Here is a 6,769-nt window from a genome sequence, read left to right on the forward strand (position 1 = left end):
TGGGAAATCTCTGTATCTTCCTCTCAATTTTGCTGACAGAGCAAGACTCCACCTCAAAAAAAAAAAAAAAAAAAGAAATAGCATTTAATTTATAGATTGGTTTAGGCAGTATGGCCATTTTTATGATATTGATTCTTTTTATCCATAAACACGGAATGATTTTCCATTTGCATGTATCATCTCTGATTTCTTTGGCAGTGCTTTGTAGTTCTCATTGTAGAGATCTTTCACCTCCCTGGTTAGTTGTGTTCCTAGGTATTTTATTCTTTTGTGGTAAATGTGAATGGTATTGCATTCCTGATTTGGCTCTTGACTTGACTGCTTTTGGTGTATAGAAATGTTAGTGATTTTTGCACATTGATTTTGTATCCTGATATTTTGCTGAAGGTGCTTATCAGCTTCAGCAGCTTTTGGGCTGAAATTATGGAGTTTTATAGATATAGGATCATGTTGTCTGTAAACAGGAATAGTTTGACTTCCTCTCTTCTCATCTGGATTCCCTTTGTTTCTTTCTCTTGCTTGATTTCCTTGGCCAGGACTTCCAATACTATGTTGAATAGGAATGGTGAGAGAGGGCATCCTTGTCTCGTGCCAGTTTTCAAGGGTAATGCTCTCAGCTTTTGCCTGTTCAGTATGATACTGGCTATTGGTTTGTCTTAGTGTTTTGAGGTATGTTCCTTCAATACCTAGTTTATTGAGAGTCTTTAACGTGAAAGGGTATTGAATTTTATTGAAATCCTTTTCTGCATCTATTGGGAAGCTACAGTATGGGGAGGGAGCAGGTGGGCTGGTGCATGGCCATAGGGCCACCTCACTGGAGATGTCCACTGGTCAGGCATGGTCTGCCAGTGCAGAAGCTAACGTGCAGGCTTCCAGGGTGCCCAAGACTGTCTGGTAAGCAGGCTTGGCCAGGTTGGAGCTCTGGAAGAGGCCAGCCAACCAAGGGGTTCTCAGGTCAGATCAGCCCCATATGATGGGCAAGATAATCAGCTCCAACAGTTCCCATAGGACTCGTCTCCTATGGGAGCAAGTTGAGCCTAGGGGGATAGCTGTCCATAGCTGTGCTCTGCTACAGATGCTCCCACATCAAACTTTCAGGGGTCCAAATCACCTGGCTTGCTACCCCTACCACTTCTCGGAGGAGCTCTCCCTACCAACTGGAGTGACCATAGTGGTCGAGTGTTCTCCTCCTGCCGGGGTTCCAGAGGCTGGTGGCGAGAACGGGTTGCTTCCTGCCAGTTTAACTCACCCATTTCCTCGGAGCTGTTGTGGCCTCAAAATGAGTCCCAGTGCTTGGTAGGCCCATGCAGGTTACCAGCTTTCTCCGCCTTCAGTCCAGCTTCTATGTCTTCCTTCCATTCACTCTCGGTGCCTTCCCTCTGAAGATCTGATAAAAGCACACCTATTGCCTTAGTGCCTCGGTGACAGCCTTTTCACCTGGCTGTGCTTAGACATCCATCTTGCCCTCATAAACCCTCCTGGCAAGGTTTTATATTATCAAGACATGTTTTGCTTATTTTGTAAATTAACAGCAATCTGGAAAGCTACCTGCCATCATCCAATGTTAGTGATAACGGAATGTCCAAATTGTTGTTCCTGTATAGAAATGTCACAGATTTGTGTATATTGATTTTATATTCTGCAGCTGCACTGAATACATTTATTATATATAACAGTTTTTTGACAGAGTCTTTAAGATTATCTATATATAGGATTATGTAATCTACAAAAACAGATAGTTTTACCTCTTTGTTTCTGATTTGTACACCTTTTCTTTCTTTTTCTTGCCTAATTGCTCTGGCTATAACTTACAGTACTATGTCGAATAGAAATGGTGAAAATGAACATCCTTGCATTGTAGGGGATCTTAGATGGAAAACTTCCAGTTTCTCCTCATTGAGTATAATGTTAGCTGTGTGTTTTCCATAAATGTCCTTGATTATGTTGAGGAACTTTCCTTCTATACATAGAGTGCTAAGAGATTTTATTAGAAAGTATGTTGAACTTTGTCAAATGCTTTTTTTTGCATTAATTGGTAAGATCATATGATTGCTTCTCAGTCTGTTAATATAATGCATCACATTGATTTATTTACATATGTTTAACCAAATTTGCATACCAAGAATAAATCCTATTTGATCATGATATGTAAACTTTTTTCAAAAATAACTTAATTTTATTGACTTTTTAAATGATTAGTCTTTATTTATTTCTGCTGTCATCTTTATCTTTTTCCCTCTGCTAAGTTTGGGTTTAGTTCTTGTATTTCTAGTTTCTTGAGGTGTAATATTAGACCATTTGGGATTTTTCTTCCTTTTTAATCTAGGCATTTTTTGCTATAAACTTACCTCTTAGAACTACTTCTGCTGCATCCCATAGGTTTAAGTATGTTGTGTTTTCATTTTCATTTGTCTCAAGTTATTTTTTAATTTCCCTTTTAATTTCTTCTTTGAGACACTGGCTAGTCAGGAGCATGTCATTTAATTTCCACCTATTTGTGAATTTTCCAAAATTTTTCTTGTTATTGGTTTCTAGTTTTATATCATTTTTGTTGGAAACAATACTTTGTATGATTTTGATCTTCCTAAATTTGAAAAGAGTTGTTTTGTGGCCTCTTGTATGGTCTATCCTAAATAAAGTTCCATGTGCAGTAGAGAAGAATGTGTATTTTGCTGTTGTTGGAAGGAAAGTTCTATATATATATTTTAGGTCCATTTTGTCTAAAGTACAACTCAATTCCAGTATTTCCTTATTAATTTTGTGTCTGGATGATTGGTCCATTGTTGATAGTGGAATATTGAAGTCCTCCACTATTATCATATTGCTATTTATTTCTCCTTTCTGTCCATTCATATTTGCTTTGTATATTTAGGTGCTACAATGATGAGTGCATATATATATACATATTTATGTAACAACTTAAATATATATACATATTAAATATATATATACACACACAATTAATCAGGAGAATGTAACAACTTAAATAAATATACATATATTTAATATAATATATATAGGTAATATCTATGTGCTTCCTATAAGATATTCATGTTAGCCTGAAGGAAACAGGTATACTGAAAGTAAAAGGATAGAAGAGGATAGTCCATGCAAATGGTAACTAAAAGCAAGCAAGAGTGGCTAGACTTAGACAAAATATACTTCAAATCAAAAACTGTTATAAGAGACAAAGTAGGTTATTATTTAATGACAAAGGGCTCAATTAATCAGGAGGATGTAACAACTTAAAAATATATATATATATATATTTCTTTAAGAAGCTACAAACTAGCTGTTCATTCTTAAATTGAGAAATCATTACATATTTTGGCATAGCAAATGATTTTAGGTTTTTCATCCACTGATAACAATTATGATTGCCTGACTCCTCTATCACACCACTAAACTTTGTGACATGGCTATAGGCCTCCTGAAATTTATAAGTAATAGTCTGTCCTAAAATTGGCATTAGTTTTCCAGGCATTTGAAGGAAGAATCTTCTTTAGAAATTTTGGCTTTAATTCTTAAAACTTTCTTATAATGGAAATTTCATAATGTTCACAAAGGCCAAAATAAAAACAGAATGAAAAGCTTAAAGTAAAAGGCTATAAAAAAGAACACTGTTTTTGTACAGCTATACAATGTGTTTGTGTTTTAAGCTAACTGTTATCACAAAATGATCAAAAGTTAAAGAAAATTTAAAAGTAAAATGTTACAGGAAGCTAAGGTTAATTTATTATCGAAGGAAGAAAAATATTTTTAATATATTTAATGTAGCCTAAGTGTATGGTGTTTGTAAAGTCTACAGGAATGTACAGCAACATCTTAGGCCTTCACATTTACTCACCACTCACTCACTGACTCACCCAGAGAAACTTTCAGTTCTGCAAGCTTTATTCATTGTAAGTGCCCTATACAGGTGTACCATGTTTTATCTTTAATAGTGTATTCTTACTATACCTCTTCTATGTTTAAATATTTTTAGATACACAAATACAATCATGTGACAGTTGCTTACAGTATTCAGTATAGCAACATGCTGTACAGGCTTGTAGCTTAGAAGCAATAGGCTATATCATATAGCTTAGGTGTGTACTAGGCTATAGGTTTGTGTAAGTACACTATAACATTCACATCATGGCCGGGCGCAGTGGCTCACACCTGTAATCCCAGCACTTTGGGAGGCCAAGGTGGGCAGATCACAAGGTCAGGAGATCGAGATCATCCTGGCTAACATGGTGAAACCCAGTGTCTACTAAAAATACAAAAAATTAGCTGGGCGTGGTAGCACATGCCTGTAGTCCCAGACACTTGGGATGCTGAGGTAGGAGAAGCGCTTGAACCTGGGAGGCAGAGGTTGCAGTGAGCCGAGGTCGCGCCATTGCACACCAGCCTGGGCAACAGAGCGAGACTCTGTCTCAAAAAAAAAAAAAAAAGAAAAAAAGAAAAAAAAAATTCACACCATGACAAAAACTGCCTGGTGATGTATTTCTCAGAGCATATCCTCACAGTTAAGCAGTGCATGACTGTATATATGACCACCATTTGATCATTCCTTCCTTCCTTGCTTCTCTTCTTAGATGAGTCATTACCTTCTCTCGAAAGCCATTATAAGCCACCTGATCTAGAGTAACTCCCTCTGCTTCTCCCCCTAGCCAGTCCCATGCCATGGGATATTCTCTTCTTTCAAGGAAACGCTTTCCAATAATGTAAGAAGATTGTCTGCTTTTCTTACATTTTTTTCTTGTTTTCTGTTAAATGCTATATAATAGATGCTCAATAAATATTTGATAAATGAGGAAGTATTTGCTGCTCACCGATAAGATTCAGGAGGCACTATACTGGCCCAGTTCTTCCTAAACCCAGCTGTGTATCAAAAATTACCCAGGAAGCTTTCAAAAATCTTAGTTATCAGGAACCCATTCGTGGAGATTTGATTCAAGTAGGTATGCTTTATTCACTGGTATTTCCGTAGAACAGCATGTGGCATATAACTAGACTTCAATAAACAGTAAGTATTCGTATAATCATTACTCATTATGAGTAATTTTCTTGGGGTAACCTTCAACCTGGTTTCCTGCCTCCAGTTGCTCCCCTATCCTGAAATGCTCTTACCCTTCCATTTCACCTTCCATCTCACCTGTGGAATGCTTTTCTGAATCAGCAAGCTGAACACGACACTATCCTGCATAAAACTGGTCCATTATTCTCTGTCTTCTTCAGGATGAAGTTCAAAAGTCTTATCAAGTGAGCAGGACCTTTTAAAATCTGGCCCAGGTTACCTTTCTAACACTGAACTTCTCCCAGAACACCATGCTTGTTTATTCTTCCATTCCTTTGCATATGTTATTTCTTTCGCCTAGAATGTTCTTTTTCCATTTTTATATGTCAGAATCCTTTTACTTCTTTTTAGACATAAGTCTAACGTCACCTTCACCAGGAAGCCCTTTCTGAATTTCTCAGGCTTGGTCAGCACTTAGCACAAAACTTGTTTTACATTAAGAATTAAAGGCAAGTATTATTATTATTTATCCAGGTATGGTATGAGTTGTGATTATTTTGGAGATCTGTTTAATTATTATTCTCTAATGAGAAACTACAGGCAAAAGCTGAGTAAATTGAAGATTAAACTCTAACTACTTAGCTAAGGAATTTACTTTATTATCCTATCTTTCTTTTTTCTTTTTTTATTATATTTTAAGTTTCGGGATACATGTGCAGAACGTGCAGGTTTGTTACATAGGTATACATGTGCCATGGTGGTTTGCTGCACCCATCAACTCTTCATCTACATTAGGTATTTCTCCTAATGCTCACCCTCCCCTTGTCCCCCACTCCCCGATGGGCCCCAGTGTGTGATGTTCCCCTCCCTGTGTCCATGTGTTCTCATTGTTCAACTCCCACTTGAGTGAGAACATGTAGTGTTTGGTTTTCTGTTCCTATGTTGGTTTGCTGAGAATGATAGTTTCCAGCTTCATCCATGTCCCTGCAAAGGACATGAACTCATCCCTTTTTATGGCTGCATAGTATTCCATGGCTTATCCTACCTTGCTATTGACTCTCCAACAACAACGTGAAACCTTGAGGAAATTTTTCTCTCAGAGACATATTCTGTGACTGTCAGGTCAGTGTATTCTCATAAACAGTATCATGACGTATCATTTGAAGATGAAAGTGAGGTATTTGAATGGTTCCTAATTAGCTGTGGTCTTGCCATGAGATGGCACACTTGGCATGTGCCATTTCCTGTGAATTAGCATGCTGTGGGGCAAAACTTTTCCTGAAATCATCTAGGTTTGAGTCATAGTTCTTATGCTACCTAGCTTTGTGCTCTTGGGGAAGCCATTTTCTATCTCTGAGCCTGTTTTATCATCTGTCGAATTAGGATAATGACTAAATAACGGCCCTCCCTGCTTCCAGTGGGTTTCGTTTCTAGCCTCCAAATTCTTTAGTTTTTTGAATCACATTTTAGAGAAGGCTTTTTTACAAAAGTATTCTGATATAAATTGAGACACTGTAAAATTTTATGGGTTAAAACCCAGAAAAATTCTTCGAGCTAGGGAATTATGTTCATCACATTGATTTGAAAATTCTTCCAAGTAAAAGTTTCCAATGGCAGAGGAAAGTGAATGTATACTCCTGACGGAGTTAGGTACGGCACGAAGCAGCAGCTGCAAGCCCTGAAATTTTTGAAGACTTCTCATTATCTTAAAAAATATATGATTTAAAAAATTTACCCTACAATATATTCATTTTCATTCCACATAAA

The sequence above is a fragment of the Colobus angolensis genome, unplaced genomic scaffold (assembly GCF_000951035.1).
Source record: "Colobus angolensis palliatus isolate OR3802 unplaced genomic scaffold, Cang.pa_1.0 Scaffold180, whole genome shotgun sequence".
Taxonomy (NCBI): domain Eukaryota; kingdom Metazoa; phylum Chordata; class Mammalia; order Primates; family Cercopithecidae; genus Colobus; species Colobus angolensis.